The 17,933-nt window shown below is 43.6% G+C and overlaps 1 long non-coding RNA gene across 1 annotated transcript; it reads left to right on the top strand.

Annotated features, from left to right (window-relative positions):
• The first annotated feature begins 613 nt into the window (after positions 1-613).
• Positions 614-2,308, top strand: LOC136677772 (uncharacterized). Its single transcript, XR_010796427.1, has 3 exons — positions 614-717; positions 1,435-1,552; positions 1,639-2,308. It is a non-coding gene; the product is annotated as an uncharacterized lncRNA (long non-coding RNA).
• The last annotated feature ends 15,625 nt before the right edge of the window (positions 2,309-17,933 follow it).

The following is a 17,933-nucleotide window of genomic DNA, read 5'->3' as shown; positions in this document are numbered from 1 at the left end:
TACTCTAACAGTATTGGCATAGGATTTCATTCAAGTCCCCACAAACCGGCTGTTAAAAAAGAATGTAGAGAATGGGTTTTATTAAAAAAATAAATAGTTTGATTGGTGTGTTTAGCCTTAAAATAGTTTCTACCACTTATGGGTGCTCCTCTTGTTTATTGTATGGCAACATGTTTTAAATATTGGGCATGTTAGTGACTGTTGTGCCCATTTCAGGTGACAAAAAGTGGAACGACAGCAGACAGCAAAGGTCTGGAGCCAGATAGTGCCTCTGGAGACAATCACCATGGCACCCAACAATCACTGCAAGTGTCTACTTTCTGCAAAATGGTATGAAACTATTATATTTCAGGTGTTTTTTACATAGTAAACGTCAAGTCCTCACAATATACAATATACTCTAACAGTATTGGCATAGGATTTCATTCAAGTCCCCACAAAGCGGCTGTTAAAAAAGAATAAGTTTTATTAAAAAAATAAATAGTTTGATTGGTGTGTTTAGCCTTAAAATAGTTTCTACCACTTATGGGTGTTCCTCTTGTTTATTGTATGTCAACATGTTTTTAATATCGGGCATGTTAGTGACTGTTGTGCCCATTTCAGGTGACAAAAAGTGGAACGACAGCAGACAGCAAAGGTCTGGAGCCAGATTGTGCCTCTGGAGACAATCACCATGGCACCCAACAATCACAGCAAGAGTCTACTTTCTGCAAAATGGTATGAAACTATTATATTTCATGTGTTTTTTATTTAGTAAACGTCAAGTCCCCACAATGTACAATGTACTCTAACAGTATTGGCATAGGATATAAGAGTATAAGAATATAAGAATTTTATTAAAAATAATTAGTTTGATTGGTGTGTTTAGCCTTAAAATAGTTTCAGAATTAGTGTTCCTCTTGTTTATTGTATGGCAACATGTTTTTAATATTGGGCATGTTCTTGGTAGAATAAAGAAGTGATTTACCATTACCTTTTTGTGCACAGTTGAACTGGTGTAAAAACAAGTATCTAGAAATATCTTAGGAATCCCGTAGCAAAACCACAACTTTTGGATAAAAATGGAATGATCGATCGACTTTGTAGCTGCGTTGGATGGTTTTCAGCTGACATATGTAATTGTATGGCATGCTAGCAGTAACTAAGCCCTGTTATTTTTGTGACATATTAAAAAACAATAGTTATGCTCTGCAGCATGTTACAGTTCAGCCCTGTCCTTGATTGGTATCTCTTACTGAGCTGGTCGTGATGAAGGGTGATCATGGATTGACAGCCCCAGCAGCCACCAATATTTATTTTTATTTTTTATCTTTCAGTCTTTTTTTGTTTTTCTTCAGTAAACACTTTTTTCTGGTCATTATCATTATTACTATTATTGGATGTTCTTTGCCACTTGTTCTTTTAGTTTGATGCATTTAATTTGTGTTTAACTAGATTGGAGCAGAACTGGACATAGAAACATCTACAAAGCAAGCCCAGGAAACCAATCAGCATCAGAACCAAACAGCAACACCAGCATCAGAACCAACTAGTACCACATTAGTTCCCAAAGGTATAGTCTGATAAACATTATGGCAAGCTGTTATGAAATGGAAAAACATTGTATGTTTTGACTGATGCTGTCCTGCATTTATTCAGGTGTCAAGGTGGTTAAGAAAAGGAAATGGGAGACCAATGAGGTGAAAGCTGTTGAAAAACATCTGAACAGGTTCATCAAAACTTGCACAGTGCCAGGAAAATAACATTGTGAGGCCTGTATAAAAGCAGAACCTATAGCGTGAATCCTATTGTTGAAAGACAGATTGGTTGGCTGTGAAATTTTTTGTCAAAAACAGAATTACTGCTCTTAAAAGGAAGATGTAAACCAGAATAAAAAGCCATTTACTGCATTAAAATGCATTTTTGTTTTGTTAATTCATTTATAAAGTTCCTATAGGAAAAAAACAATATTTGATTTCATGGAAAAGTTGGCTGATGTCGTCTTTAGGGTTTTTTATTTTTACAGTTTTACAGTGGCTCAGTAAAGACCCATGAACAATAAAATTGTTATTTTCTTCAGATTGACTGAGAATGTTTTGTATAACACTTTTGGTGATATAAAGAGCCATATACAGCACATTCTTCATCAGTCTGAAGAAACGTCACCATGTTTCTTCAGTTTAAAAGAACCATTTAAACGTTGGGAGTGAGTGTTTCATAAAATGGTTGTTTTCTTTTAATTTTTTTATACTTATTGGGGCCTTGGCAGCTTAAAGTGTTGAGGTGGTTGTACACCTTGTAGATGCTTTTGAAAGTTTTAAGGTATTTATTAATGATTTGTACAAAATACGGCATGGGCAAATGGCAAAAAAAAAAAGAGTTTAAATGGAAATGAATAAATATGTTATTCATATGTCATTTGTCTTTTCTTATAAATATGCATTGTGGCTGCAAACCAGTTGTTAGTAAAATTTGTCCCCAGATTGTTCACAAGTACTTACATTGTACAAAATACTGGGAAGTGTCAGTGTGTGTGTGTGCTGGTCCTCACATGTTTGGAATACCAGAAACAGTCCCCAGAATGTCGGAAAATGTCACATTGCTTTATTAATGTATTTTCTTTATTTTAAAGTGACAGCTGCTGTTCCAGGATCAGTTGAAACATGAATCTGTGTTTCATTTGTTCCTAAAGCCCTTAGAAATGCGTCCCCACAATGTAGGATCCAGCTCGTAGTCCCCAGATAACGCTTCTACAAGTATGTGTGTGTTCTCTGCCCCAATCCTGTGTGTCTGTGTGTCTGTGTGTCTGTTCTCTGCCCCTAATCACTAGTGTGTGTGTGTGTGTGTGTGTTCTCTGCCCCTAATCACTAGTGTGTGTGTGTGTGTGTGTGTTCTTTGCCCCTAATCACTAGTGTGTGTGTGTGTGTGTGTGTTCTCTGCCCCTAATCACTAGTGTGTGTGTGTGTGTTCTCTGCCCCTAATCACTAGTGTGTGTGTGTGTGTGTGTGTTCTCTGCCCCTAATCACTAGTGTGTGTGTGTGTGTGTGTTCTCTGCCCCTAATCACTAGTGTGTGTGTGTGTGTGTGTTCTCTGCCCCTAATCACTAGTGTGTGTGTGTGTGTGTGTGTTCTCTGCCCCTAATCACTAGTGTGTGTGTGTGTGTTCTCTGCCCCTAATCACTAGTGTGTGTGTGTGTGTTCTCTGCCCCTAATCACTAGTGTGTGTGTGTGTGTTCTCTGCCCCTAATCACTAGTGTGTGTGTGTGTGTGTTCTCTGCCCCTAATCACTAGTGTGTGTGTGTGTGTGTTCTCTGCCCCTAATCACTAGTGTGTGTGTGTGTGTGTTCTCTGCCCCTAATCACTAGTGTGTGTGTGTGTGTGTTCTCTGCCCCTAATCACTAGTGTGTGTGTGTGTGTGTTCTCTGCCCCTAATCACTAGTGTGTGTGTGTGTGTGTTCTCTGCCCCTAATCACTAGTGTGTGTGTGTGTGTGTGTGTTCTCTGCCCCTAATCACTAGTGTGTGTGTGTGTTCTCTGCCCCTAATCACTAGTGTGTGTGTGTGTTCTCTGCCCCTAATCACTAGTGTGTGTGTGTGTGTGTGTTCTCTGCCCCTAATCACTAGTGTGTGTGTGTTCTCTGCCCCTAATCACTAGTGTGTGTGTGTGTGTGTGTTCTCTGCCCCTAATCACGTGTGTGTGTGTGTGTGTGTGTGTGTGTTCTCTGCCCCTAATCACTAGTGTGTGTGTGTGTGTGTGTGTTCTCTGCCCCTAATCACTAGTGTGTGTGTGTGTGTGTGTGTGTTCTCTGCCCCTAATCACTAGTGTGTGTGTGTGTTCTCTGCCCCTAATCACTAGTGTGTGTGTGTGTTCTCTGCCCCTAATCACTAGTGTGTGTGTGTGTGTGTGTTCTCTGCCCCTAATCACTAGTGTGTGTGTGTGTGTGTGTTCTCTGCCCCTAATCACTAGTGTGTGTGTGTGTGTGTGTGTTCTCTGCCCCTAATCACGTGTGTGTGTGTGTGTGTGTGTGTTCTCTGCCCCTAATCACTAGTGTGTGTGTGTGTGTGTGTGTTCTCTGCCCCTAATCACTAGTGTGTGTGTGTGTGTGTGTGTTCTCTGCCCCTAATCACTAGTGTGTGTGTGTGTGTGTGTGTGTTCTCTGCCCCTAATCACTAGTGTGTGTGTGTGTGTGTGTGTGTGTTCTCTGCCCCTAATCACTAGTGTGTGTGTGTGTGTGTGTGTGTTCTCTGCCCCTAATCACTAGTGTGTGTGTGTGTGTGTGTGTGTTCTCTGCCCCTAATCACTAGTGTGTGTGTTCTCTGCCCCTAATCACTAGTGTGTGTTCTCTGCCCCTAATCACTAGTGTGTGTGTTCTCTGCCCCTAATCACTAGTGTGTGTGTTCTCTGCCCCTAATCACTAGTGTGTGTGTGTTCTCTGCCCCTAATCACTAGTGTGTGTGTGTGTTCTCTGCCCCTAATCACTAGTGTGTGTGTGTGTGTTCTCTGCCCCTAATCACTAGTGTGTGTGTGTGTGTTCTCTGCCCCTAATCACTAGTGTGTGTGTGTGTGTGTGTGTGTTCTCTGCCCCTAATCACTAGTGTGTGTGTGTGTGTGTGTGTGTTCTCTGCCCCTAATCACTAGTGTGTGTGTGTGTGTGTGTGTTCTCTGCCCCTAATCACTAGTGTGTGTGTGTGTGTGTGTGTTCTCTGCCCCTAATCACTAGTGTGTGTGTGTGTGTGTGTTCTCTGCCTCTAATCACTAGTGTGTGTGTGTGTGTGTGTGTGTTCTCTGCCCCTAATCACTAGTGTGTGTGTTCTCTGCCCCTAATCACTAGTGTGTGTGTTCTCTGCCCCTAATCACTAGTGTGTGTGTTCTCTGCCCCTAATCACTAGTGTGTGTGTTCTCTGCCCCTAATCACTAGTGTGTGTGTTCTCTGCCCCTAATCACTAGTGTGTGTGTTCTCTGCCCCTAATCACTAGTGTGTGTGTGTGTTCTCTGCCCCTAATCAATAGTGTGTGTGTGTGTGTGTGTGTGTGTGTTCTCTGCCCCTAATCACTAGTGTGTGTGTGTGTGTGTGTGTTCTCTGCCCCTAATCACTAGTGTGTGTGTGTGTGTGTGTTCTCTGCCCCTAATCACTAGTGTGTGTGTGTGTGTTCTCTGCCCCTAATCACTAGTGTGTGTGTGTGTGTGTGTGTGTTCTCTGCCCCTAATCACTAGTGTGTGTGTGTGTGTGTGTGTGTTCTCTGCCCCTAATCACTAGTGTGTGTGTGTGTGTTCTCTGCCCCTAATCACTAGTGTGTGTGTGTGTGTTCTCTGCCCCTAATCACTAGTGTGTGTGTGTGTTCTCTGCCCCTAATCACTAGTGTGTGTGTGTGTGTTCTCTGCCCCTAATCACTAGTGTGTGTGTGTGTGTTCTCTGCCCCTAATCACTAGTGGGTGTGTGTGTGTTCTCTGCCCCTAATCACTAGTGTGTGTGTGTGTGTGTTCTCTGCCCCTAATCACTAGTGTGTGTGTGTGTGTTCTCTGCCCCTAATCACTAGTGTGTGTGTGTGTGTTCTCTGCCCCTAATCACTAGTGTGTGTGTGTGTGTTCTCTGCCCCTAATCACTAGTGTGTGTGTGTGTGTGTGTGTGGGTGTGGTTCCTCCTGGAGAGCTCTGTGTTTCCTGGTGATTGACAGGTCTCTGGCCAATCAGAGTTCAGCAGGGTTTACACCTCACATTAGTCCCTGCTCAGTTACAACACAGAGAGAGGAAGTGTAACAGTGACCTGTTGTTTGCCGAATAGTGAACCCACATCCATCTACAGTTAAACTTCAGATCTAGCCAAATACTGACCTCACTGTGTCTCCTCCATCAGTCGGCATTAACCCCGTCAGCTCCAGCACATATTTGTTAATGAGTTTAACCCTTTAAGCGCTGAGTTTAATCAATCTTTTTCTACATCAATGATAACGTGGTGTGGACATTAACAGGTGAAACGATTAAAGTCACGTCCTCAGCTCTGAGCTTATCCTTTATTTTGATGTTTTCACAGAGTTCTGACTCTTTCAGGATCAGACACAGAGATCACTGTTATAAATGATTATTAATGAGTTTTAAGGTGTTTACAGCCTAATTAATAACCATGACGTAAACAGAGTTGTATGCCATTTATAAACCCTTATTTTAACGTCATAATAATCAGTGGGCCTCCAACTCTGCTCTCAGTCACCAGCCGTGGTCCGCTGTGTCCTTGCGTACGGCTAAACGGAAGTAGCTCTGTGTGGGATGAAGTGTTTTAGCGCTAATATAAACCCTCCAGGCTAATGCTAACGTCCTCCACCTTTTTCCTGCTCTCAGACACATGGCTCAGCTTTTCTCTCTGTGTGTGAACACCGCCGAACTGCTACAATTCCTGTTCCCTTTATAAACATCCCGCTGGGGTTCCGCAACAGGAGGCTACAGCGCTAACGGCTACGCTAACTGGTGATATCCACAGATCCAGGGCCAGATGGTCGTCTGAAACTCCTCCAGACCACGGCTCCAGACTTTATGGAGATGAAGGATTTATGCTAATCACATCTCCACAAACACTTCATGTTAGAGCTGAATTCAGCTGTTTATCTCAGTCCGATATTGTTTACTGATTATTGATCATGTTCATCTGGTTTCTTCTGATCTGACCAGAGCTGTTTCTGTGATAAAAGCAGGGTTTAATTTATAATTTCTTCAAACAGACAAACCTGAGCATATCAGAGTGGGATAAAACGAGACGTTCTGATTCTGCTCCGCTTTTGACGTCAAGTGCAGAGACTTTAGAATGGCCCCGCCCCCTCATCTGTGTCTGTCCAGTCACAGCGCTGGACCCGCGTTTATGTGAGAGCGCAAAGACGAGGTTAAACTCAGCGAAACAGACACAACGAGCGCGGAGAAATAAGAGCACTGAGTAAAAACGGAGAAGAAAGAGAACACAGTGAAAACGGCTAAAAACCAGAGCTTCTGCTCCTCGATCCTCACTGCTGTGCGCTCGGGGTCGGGGTGAACAGCGAGCGGCTCATTATCATTTAAAGGAACAGGTGCTGAAAGCGGGCGTTCTGAACAGGGCTGTTTACACAGGGGGAGAACACTGCTGTGGGGCTTGTGGGGTTTGGACCAAAGCAGGTCACAGACGTTTCATTAAGAAACAGACAGTCCATTAAGACTCCAGAGAACACAGTTCCACTGTTCCACACACCAGAGGAACCCCAACGCTCCAGAGAACACAGTTCCACTGTTCCACACACCAGAGGAACCCCATCACTCCAGAGAACACAGTTCCACTGTTCCACACACCAGAGGAACCCCATCGCTCCAGAGAACACAGTTCCACTGTTCCACACACCAGAGGAACCCCATCGCTCCAGAGAACACAGTTCCACTGTTCCACACACCAGAGAAACCCCATCGCTCCAGAGAACACAGTTCCACTGTTCCACACACCAGAGAAACCCCATCGCTACAGAGAACACAGTTCCACTGTTCCACACACCAGAGGAACCCCATCGCTCCAGAGAACACAGTTCCACTGTTCCACACACCAGAGGAACTCCATCACTCCAGAGAACACAGTTCCACTGTTCCACACACCAGAGGAACCCCATCGCTCCAGAGAACACAGTTCCACTGTTCCACACACCAGAGGAACTCCATCACTCCAGAGAACACAGTTCCACTGTTCCACACACCAGTGTGTATAAAAACCCTGCCTTTGTAAAAAAAAATAAACCTGTACCTGTGCAATGCTGCCAGCAGAGGGAAGCATTTCCTTACAGAGCCTCTGTGTTTCTGACAGCATCTTCAGCCAGTGACAGTCTTACACTAACATACACCAACCAGCCACTGCACTTGCTTTAATTTGCTTCAATTTAATCGTTTTATTTATTTATTTATTTATTTATTTTATGTTTGATCCTTATCTGTATTGCTTTTAAAGGCAACGTCTATAACTGTAAGAGCAAATTTTTTAGCTCTGCATATTTTAAGGCAGAATGATGTCTGAGTAATATGTGACCATCTTTTAAGGTGGAGCGGTGTGTGTGAGTAAGAAGCGACTATCTTTTAATGTGGAGCGCTGTGTGTGAATAAGAAGCGACTGTATCTTTTAAGGTGGAGCACTGTGTGTGAATAAGAAGCGACTGTATCTTTTAAGGTGGAGCGATGTGTGTGAGTAAGAAGCGAATGTATCCTCTAATGTGGAGCGGTGTGTGTGAATAAGAAGCGACTGTATCTTTTAAGGTGGAGCGGTGTGTGTGAGTAAGAAGCGAATGTATCTTTTAAGGTGGAGCACTGTGTGTGACTAAGAAGCGACTGTATCTTTTAAGGTGGAGCAGTGTGTGTGAATAAGAAGCGACTATCTTTTAAGGTGGAGCGGCGTGTGAGTAAGAAGCGAATGTATCTTTTAAGGTGGAGCACTGTGTGTGAATAAGAAGCGACTGTATCTTTTAAGGTGGAGCGATGTGTGTGAGTAAGAAGCGACTGTATCTTTTAAGGTGGAGCAGTGTGTGTGAATAAGAAGCGACTGTATCTTTTAAGGTGGAGCGGTGTGTGTGAGTAAGAAGCGACTGTATCTTTTAAGGTGGAGCGTTGTGTGTGAGTAAGAAGTGACTGTATCTTTTAAGATGGAGCGGTGTGTGGACTGGAGAGCAGCACATGGAGAGGACTTGGGAAGGAGAGGGGGTGGTTTCCTCTGCTCCTCCAAAAGTTACATAGTGTAGTTTCTGCAGCTGAGCCAGGAGTGGTAATGACAGAGTCTCTGTTCTCCCTGTTACAATGTTCCACTACATCACAATGATTGTAAAGCTGTAACTTTATGGTAAAATAGTACGTAGTGTTGCTTTAAATATGTGGATACACAGTTTACAGGTTTAATCAAACACACTGTCAATGATTAAAGATACAATCAGTGAAAATCTGTGATCTCACAGCCACTCCACGGTCTGATCATGAAGATTAAAGCTCTCACCTCTCTTTTCCAAAAGGACACACACACACACACACACACACTGCTGTCCTTGCTGTGATTGATGTTGATCCGGAGTGTGTTTGATTGACAGTGGCTTGTTACTGTTTGTTTTTACTTTGTTCATATCTGTGTTTGACCTTTAGTGACCTTTCATAGCGATGAATGACATCATAGACCAGCTCCCACAATGGATAACTGAAGCAGAAATCTGTGAAAGGTAGAGATAACACACACACACACACACACGTTTTCATGCTTTACTGAGACTTTGCCTAGAGTTCCATACGTTTTGTTTAGACTCACTCTAACCTTAACCACCTCTAACCTAATCCTAGCCTAATTCTACCATAATCCTAACGCTAACCACTGTCCACATGAAACAAGAGAAGTCTCATTTCTACTGGACTCCATTCATCTTTCCTCCTCCTCCACCAGGTGAATCAGGTCCTGGTTCTGGAAGCGGGTTCTTTTTTAATGGCTGTTCTCTCGTGGTTCAGAGCGAGTCGAGTAGGGACTAAACCGTGGCGTGTAAACCTTGCAGAGCGCTGATTGTCCAGAGATAGTCGTCACTCTACGCCACGCAACGCAGACGACCAGCACCAACTCTCCATCTGTAAAATCTCCAGCTGCAGCAGAGATCACGTTTGTTTTTATCCGACTCACGACGGCAGCTCGTAAAATGACGCCGTGGTTTTTTGAAGAGGTTCAAACGCTCCTTGGATCGGTGGCCGACGAAAGAATCCAGCGAGAGCTGGACGCTGCAACAAGGAAGGAACAAACTCTACTGACCTGTCTGAACTGATGACGGAGCTGTGTTCAGTCCCAAACAACAACAACACGCCAATACAACATGAGTAAACACCGCTTAACGTAACACCGCCGAGCTACACTGAGTCTACAGAGTCTCTGTGGAGTGTTGATGATGATGATGGAGGACAGTGTCCCTCATTTAAACACCACCCCCTTCTCCAACTACAGTCAGACACCAGCCCTGTGTCTCCCACCGTCCACTGTCCTCACTTTCTGTGAGGGGCTTTTAGAGGAGGACATCTGCTTCCATTCACCTCCACTGTCCACTGTCCCCCACCGTGTACTGTCCTCACTTTCTGTGAGGGGCTTTTAGAGGAGGACCAGGATCAGAGGGTGCAGACCACCAGACAGACTCTAAAGAACGGGAGATTGAGGGGCTCTTTTGCTTTTGATTAATTTGGTTTCCTTCCTGTCTTCTATCATCCCTTCTTCTTTTTTCTGTCCTCTGTTTCGTGATTGAATTGGGACGCGGCCAGATTTACAATCACTTTATAAAGCACCTCTCTCTCTCTCTCTCTCTCTCCTCATGTACCATAATGACTTGGTGATGCATTGTTGGTAATGGAAAAAGGAGATAGAAGATAGGGAGGGGAGAGAGATAGAGAGACAGAGTGGAGGAGGAGGAGAGAGAAGAGGGAAATAAGACAGCGTACCCTTGAGATTGAAAATCAAATTCCTCTTTAACCCCAAGACAAATTGATTCTCTAACCTGACTCACTCGTGTCCTGCGTCGTGTTGAATAAAAGAATTAAAGAATAAAACACAGCGGAGAGTTTCTGAACCCGTGAGCAGTGTTTAAAAGGAACATTACCCCCCCACACACACCTCCGTGACCCCCCCCCCCCCATACACACACACACTCACAGAGGAACACAGTTCTGTTTCTTAATGAAACGTCTGTGACCTGCTTTGGTCCAAACCCCACGAGCCCCACAGCAGTGTTCTCCCCCTGTGTAAACAGCCCTGTTCAGAACGCCCGCTTTCAGCACCTGTTCCTTTAAATGATAATGAGCCGCTCTCTGTTCACCCCGACACCGAGCGCACAGCAGTGAGGAGCGAGGAGCAGAAGCTCTGGTTTTTAGCCGTTTTCACTCTGTTCTCCTTCTTCTCCGTTCTCGTTTTTCTCAGTGCTCTTATTTGTCCCGATTTAGCACCAGACTGTAAACCCTGTCCCATTTAAGGTGGACTAGAGGCACCAGACTGTAAACCCAGTCCCATTTAATGTGGAATAGAGGCACCAGACTGTAACCCCTTTCCCCTTTAAGGTGGATTGAAAGCACCAAAATGTATCAGCTGCCCCAGTTAAGGTGGACTGGAGGCGACTGAAAGCAACTGCTGCCCCATTTAAGGTGGATTGGATGCACCACAGTGTAACTCGTGCCCCATTTAAGGTGGACTGGCTGCACTACAATATAACTCGTGCCCCATTTAAGGTGGAATGGGAGCGCCACAGTGTAACTCGTGCCCCATTTAAGGTGGACTGGATGCACCACAGTGTAACTTGTGCCCCATTTAAGGTGGACTGGCTGCACTACAGTATAACTCGTGCCCCATTTAAGGTGGAATGGGAGCGCCACAATGTAACTCCTGCCCCATTTAAGGTGGATCAGAATAATTAGGTTGTAGAGACTATTGAATCAGAGGTTCAGCACTAAACCTATTTTGAATATGGCCACCCCATGCAGACCCACATTATGGAGCATAATCTGGGTCATTCAAGGACAGCGGAGCAGTTTGATCCTTTATCTTGCGGAGGTTAAACTTCATAGAAAATACTGTAGAAATTATTAACATTTTTATGCAACCGCTGTTCATTATTTCACCTAATTTCCAAAGGGATTCATGTTTTTATTTAATGTAAGTGGAATAAATTCTACCTCGCCCCTGCTGAAATGCCCCCCCCCCCCCCAGCCACTCCTCTGCCAACGCTCCAGTTTCAGATTAGCACGCTAGTGCTGAATTAGCATTTAAAGCTGAATTGACACTCAGCTTGTCGCCATGGTGCAGGCTTTGTCTCCCACATCACCTGGCCTAGTTTCCTGCTCCGAGTTACAGCAAATGCCACATGATTAATCTCACTGCAAACAGCCCCCCACGCCCTGCACCACCTCCTCCCCCCGTCCCCGCTGTGTCCTCACCTGTTTATAAACACACAGCCGCCACCAGGGCCTTTTTAAAATTCTCTACCACACACAAAGTTAACTCTTCTCTACACACTCCAGTTCAGGGTCACGGTGAGTCTGAAGCTTACCCGGAATCATAGGGCGCAAGGCGGGAACACACCCAGGAGTGGGCACCAGTCCCTCAAAGGGTGACACACACGCACGAACACTTTTGAGTCATCGATCCACCTTCCAACGTATGGGAGGACACCGTAGCACCCGGAGGAAACCCAGCAGAGAAATCTCAGCCCCAGAAACACACAGAGACGGAGCAGGTTCTTGTTTTATTTCCTTTTATTTATTTTATAACGCTCCGTAAAGGAACGCCCAGCTCCACTGCGCCATCACACTTTATTTCAGACTCGCCCACGGATGCCCTCACAGTTCCTTGGTTTCAGCTGGGAACTGACTTTTCTCTTTCTGGAACCTGGTGGTTGGTGTAGCACAGTGGTAGCATTGTCTTGTGAGACCTGGGTTTGATTCCCAGTTCGGACAACCAGTCTGTGCTACACCAATAGGAGTCTTTGGGCAAGACTCCTAACGCTGCTCTGTAAGTCGCTCTGGATATGACCGTATTTATATGATACATATAATGTCTTAAATGTAAATGTTTATGTCGGTGGATATGTGCAAAACGGTTCCAAATCAGGTTCTTGAATAAGAACGTTCTGATCCCTCACTGGTGGAAATATACTGAACGTGCCCTTCCCAACACCCAACAGTGCCCTCAGTCGACTTCAGACCCTATGCCCCCTGTGTTCTCTGGAACGTCTGAGAGGAATGTGGACAGAATCTTCTGCCAGCCTTCCCCAGCACTCCCTCACTACACGGCTGGGCCTACCAGATCTGTCCGGCCCCCGTCTTGTCCAGTTCACTCCTCGTACCCCAGTGCTCGGATCAAGAGACACCACCCCGGGGTTCTTTGGTCCAGGCCACTCTGGCCTCGAGCCCTGAGTTCACTGCAGACGACCAGTAACCTCCCATTCACAGATACGCCCTCCAATATCTCACTAAAAACAGCCTTCTTTCTCCTCCACATCCAACCCATCCCCCTCTCCCTCTCTCCGTCTCAGAGCTGTCACTTCACGCCGTGTGGAAAAAGCCCTGAGCCGATTGGACGACCTTGGCAAAGCTCATTTGCATAACCCCCAGCATCCTCTCTGCCAGAGTGACACTCTGCGTTAGGGCATGAAAATATTCTTCACATACACACACACACACTAAATACCCAAATACACACACACTACACACCCAAATACACATAACGCACACACCCACACAAAACACATACACACACACAAAACAGAAAGAAAAGAGTCAAAGTAATAAATACCAACTACACACACACACAAAGATACTCTCTCACCACTCACTCTCTCACTCACCCACTCCCTCACCCTCACTTTCTCACTCATCCACTCCCTCACTCTCACTCTCTCACTCCCTCACTCACTCACTCCCTCACTCTCTCACCACTCATTCTCTCTCACCCACCCACTCCTTCACTCACCCATTCCCTTACTCTCACCCACTCCCTCCCTCACTCACTCACTCTCACACCATTCATTCTCTCTCACTCTCACTCACCCACTCTTTCACTCACCCACTCCCTCACACTCACCCACTCCCTCACTCTCACTCACCCACTCCCTCACTCTCACTCACCCACTCCTTCAAACTCTCACTCACCCACTCTCTCACTCTCACTCTTTCACTCACCCACTCCCTCACTCTCACTCTCTCACTCACCACTCCCTCACTCACCCACTCCCTCACTCTCTCACTCGCCCACTCCCTCACACTCACTCTTTCACTCACTCTCACTCTCTCATTTACCACTCCCTCACTCTCACTTTCTCAATCACCCACTCCCTCTCTCTCACTCACCCACTCCCTCACTCTCTCACTCACCCAGTCCCTCACTCTCTCACTCACCCACCCACTCTCACTCCCTCATTCACTGTTACTCACTCGCCCACTCCCTCAATTACCCACTCTCACCTACTCTCTCACTCTCCCTCTTTCACTCACCCACTACCTCACTCTCACTCACCCACTCCTTCACTCTCTTACTCACTCACTCACTCTCACTCACTCTCTCACTCACTCGCCCACTCCCTCACTCACCCACTCTCACTCACCTACTCTCTCACTCTCCCCCTTTCACTCACCCACTACCTCACTCTCACTCACCCACTCCTTCACTCTCTTACTCACTCACTCTCACCCTCTCCCACACTCACTCTCTCACTCACTCACTCACCCACTCCCTCACTCACTCACCCACTCCCTCACTCACCCACTCCCTCACTCTCTCACTCCCTCATTCACTCACTTACTCACTCACCCACTCACTCTCTCTCTCCCCCTTTCACTCACCCACTCCCTCATTCTCTCACTCACTCCCTCACACTCACCCTTTCACTCACCCACTCCCTCACACTCACCCTCACCCTCTCACTTACCCACTCCCTCACTCTTACTCACCCACTCCCTCACTCTTTCACTCACCCACTCCCTCACTCTTACTCACCCACTCCCTCACTCTTACTCACCCACTCCCTCACTCTCACTCACCCACTCCCTCACTCTCACTCACCCACTCCCTCACTCTCACTCACCCACTCCTTCAAACTCTCACTCACCCACTCTCTCACTCTCACTCTTTCACTCACCCACTCCCTCACTCTCACTCTCTCACTCACCACTCCCTCACTCACCCACTCCCTCACTCTCTCACTCGCCCACTCCCTCACACTCACTCTTTCACTCACTCTCACTCTCTCATTTACCACTCCCTCACTCTTACTCACCCACTCCCTCACTCACCCACTCTCTCACTCTCTCACCCACTCCCTCATTCTCTCACTCTTTAACTCATTCATGTTTAGGAGCTCCCACAGTGACACTGTGATATATTTTTTCAGGCTTCACACTGAAGTCTCTGTTGAGGAGAAATTCATTCAAAACACATTTCAAAGAAACAGTGAAAGGAACTTATTTAAAATATATTCAATAATAAAGAATGGTAAAGTGTTGATCGGAGAGAGCAGCGGTGTTTGAGTGGGTGGAGGATTCTGAAGCATCAGTCTGGTCCAGTTCCTGGGGTTAAGAGGAAATAGTGGAGTTTATTGCTCGTTTTTAATGGTCATTATTCCCATAAACACTTTACACATTTAAATATTGTACATTCATTCACCACTTTAAAAAATAAAAGTCCCCAAAAGCCATAGAAGTGAAATTATGTTTGCAACATGTTTAACTTATGTTTATGTTCCTGAACAACCCTTTCCTCAGTTTACAGATATTCCACAAATGTAACGTCCTCATTCTGAACCTCACTGAAAAACATCAAAGAAAACGTTCCTTCATGTTCCTCACACAGCCATCAAACATTCCCACACTGTCATTTAATTATTTATTCATTTAAATATTTATTTTCATTTTATCAATGTTTAAAAATGTTGTCATGATGTTGATTTTGAAAGAGTCAGATGTTTTTAAAATATACATTAAGTAAATATTAATATAATTAGTATATATTATGCAAATTAATATATTTAACATTTGAATTGATCATTTTATATTAAATATTTCACTCATTAATTTGAAGCCATTGTTCACAGAGTGACAATGACATTTAGACTCTTTTATTATTATTTCATGTCTTTGATTTTTCACCAAATACATCCAGGTTGGTTTTCTCCATTCTACATAATAATTGAGATTGTGTTTATTAAGTGCTTATTACAGAACTACGTAAAGCACAGCTCTGAAATGTCTGCATCAATCAAAAGGATCATTTTCCAGAAAATTTATATTGAAATCGATGGCGTATTTCACTGAAAACTCACAGTGAGTTCTATCTCCGCCCTTTAAAGGTTTTTACTCTTTTTTTTCAACACGTCCAGACTTTTATTATTTAAAAAAATCTAAAGTAAATCAGTGTGAAATAAAGGAATCCAGCTGTGAAAAATCCCTCTTTTTTATTACGGTAATTATCCTCAAACGGACTGGTCTTCTCATTATTTTACAACATTTTACTGCTATTGTTTAATCAGACGTTTTTACAATATATTCTTTAGTTAAGTGAAAGTGTTTTTACATGCGTCCGGACCCACGTTCCCCGCCTCTGAAACACAAAGATGGATAAAGGCACGTGATTCTGTGCAGAAGTGACCTGTCTGTAAATAAACAGTGTGAAAAACAGATGAATAACAAAAACAAACAAACTCTCCCACTTTGTTGCCATTAATAACGGCGTAGTTATGCATTAATAATGCATGCTACAACAGCGTAATAAAGAGTGGCGTATTCACTGTTAAAGATGGATTAAAGGAGTGTAGCATATGTCAATAACAAGTGCATTAATTATAGTTTTATTCGTGTATTTAAACAGGTGTTATGATGAAAACTGCATAAAGACAAGAGTAAATGAGTGTATCCTAATTACAATTAATACAGTGAGTTACATAATTTCATTTATTTACAGTACGTTTACGTAGATACAGCATTACTCTATTTACACAGGTGTATCCTGATATTTACTACATAAATACGTGCAGTTACATAAGGTATAAGATGAATGAAAAGGAAAGTTAATATATTTATATTTATATTTATATGTTTTTACAGGAGCAATGCTACGGTAGTCCATCTGTACCAGTGAATATACCACAGTTAATTACATTGTTATTACATGTCTTATTCATACATAGAACTACGTATTTCTTAGAGACAATAAAAAGCAATAAATAAAGACTAAATAAACAAACAAACAAAAAAGCTGGTGTAAAACTTCTGCCCTGAATAAAGTCACGATTCCGTGTTTTGTTCTAACGCTTCAGATATGTGTCGGGATAAGTCTCTATTCTCCATGTTTATCTGATGGTAATAAGCAGAAATAAAGAACCTTTCACTTTCATTTCACTTCGTAGTTCTTCACTGAACTGATAAAGTGATGCATTGAATTTATTCATTTAAAGTTCCCACATCAATAAAACACTAGAGATGAAGTAAATGTAGTGAATAACTCCAGCTTTACACCGTTTTCAGCCCCTGGTTTACATTAAAGCTTTATTAAGTTTACAATTGAGATCTAAATATCACAAACAGAACATTAATATCTTACAAGTTTAATTCATTTAAAGGGTTTTTTAATGATAAACAACATAATGTTCACAGTTTTCTGATCAGCTCTGAACTACCATTCTGGATTCATTCGGAAACAAACCCGGACGTATAAATGTATAAAGGTTAAGTGTTTTATTACAAGTTTGTTTCCAAGCGTTTGATAAGTGTCACATTCTCTAAACAATTTAAACCAGGGGTGTCAAACCAAATCCATGGAGGGTCGTGTGGGTGCAGGTTTTCTTTCCAACCACGCAAAAGCCCCACACTACTGAAAGTCAAGATCTACTGATTAGATCCAATGATTAAAAACAGGTGGAATGAGGTGTGGCTTCTGCGTGGTTGGAAAGAAAACCTGCACCCACATGGCCCTCCGTGGATTTGGTTTGACACCCCTGATTTAAATTGATTTAAAAGCATTTATTTTAATGGAATCAGTGAGAAATTTAAGCAGCAATTGATTTCTCAGGTTTTTTTTTTAAATGGTATTTAATTAAAAATGAAAGGGCTGAATTAGTGGATAAATCTCTGGTTAATTAGGGGTTAAATTAATGAAAGAGCAGAACCTTTCCTTTGGTGAGAACTTTCACCGTCTTTGGGTCACTTTACTGTGGAGTAACTGGACGACAATAATTTAACCTCAGCCCCCAGTCTCTGAGACTGACTTACAGTGGGAGTCTGGAGTTAGTGATAGATCCATCAATTGATTGACTGATTGATTAATTGATTGATTGATTGATTAATTGATTAATTGATTGATTGATTAATTGATTGATTTATTGATTAATTGATTGATTGATTGACTGATGTGGCCGTTTGAATGAAGTAAATTCAATGCAGTCAGTGTCTACTGCCCCCCCCCCCCCCCACCCTCCGG

The sequence above is a fragment of the Hoplias malabaricus genome, chromosome Y (genome assembly GCF_029633855.1).
Source record: "Hoplias malabaricus isolate fHopMal1 chromosome Y, fHopMal1.hap1, whole genome shotgun sequence".
NCBI lineage: Eukaryota > Metazoa > Chordata > Actinopteri > Characiformes > Erythrinidae > Hoplias > Hoplias malabaricus.
Note: the sequence above shows the minus strand (reverse complement) of the source record. Positions and strands in the feature narration are given on the sequence as shown.